A 681-nucleotide genomic window follows, 5' to 3' on the forward strand; every position below is an offset into this window, starting at 1 on the left:
ACATCCAGCCCAGGCAAGTCCCATCACAGGACAGCAACTCTAGCCAGTGTCATAAGTTGCCCTAAATGGCGTGAGGAGCCCCAACTCAGAAGACAGCAGTATGGATCAAAAGTGAGAGTAAATGTAAATTTATTGCGAATTCAAGAGAACCAGACAAATCAGAGCCAACGTTTGTTTTGAGCTACGGGTAGCAGGCACTGTTGCAAATACTAACTTTGCAGAGACTTCTGAGGGCAGTACTATTTTTATCCCCGTTTTCAGACAAGGTGACTGAGGCATGGAGCAGCATCATCACTCTCCCCAGGTCTTAGGCGAATGGGTGACAGAACCTGGGTTCCCGCCTGGGCAAGCTGATCAGGTATGCTCACCAACCTGCTGATGAGAGTCACACACAGTGGAAATCAGGGGCCACCCACATGTGAAAGGGACAGCAGGAAACAGCCCCAGGGAAGCCCAGGCTGTGCACCCAGCAGAAAAGCAGCATCCTCCAACAGAAGGAAGTCACAAGAATCAATGACCACTTTATCAAAATGAAAAACTTCAAAAGACACCATTAAGAAAATGAGAAGATATTTGCAAATCACATGTCTTTTAAAGGACGTGCATCCAGAATATATAAAGAACTCTTAGAACTCAACAACGAGAAAGTAAATAACCCAATTAAAAACTGGGTAAAGACTT

The sequence above is a fragment of the Galeopterus variegatus genome, unplaced genomic scaffold (genome assembly GCF_000696425.1).
Source record: "Galeopterus variegatus unplaced genomic scaffold, G_variegatus-3.0.2 Scaffold357, whole genome shotgun sequence".
Taxonomy (NCBI): Eukaryota; Metazoa; Chordata; class Mammalia; order Dermoptera; family Cynocephalidae; genus Galeopterus; species Galeopterus variegatus.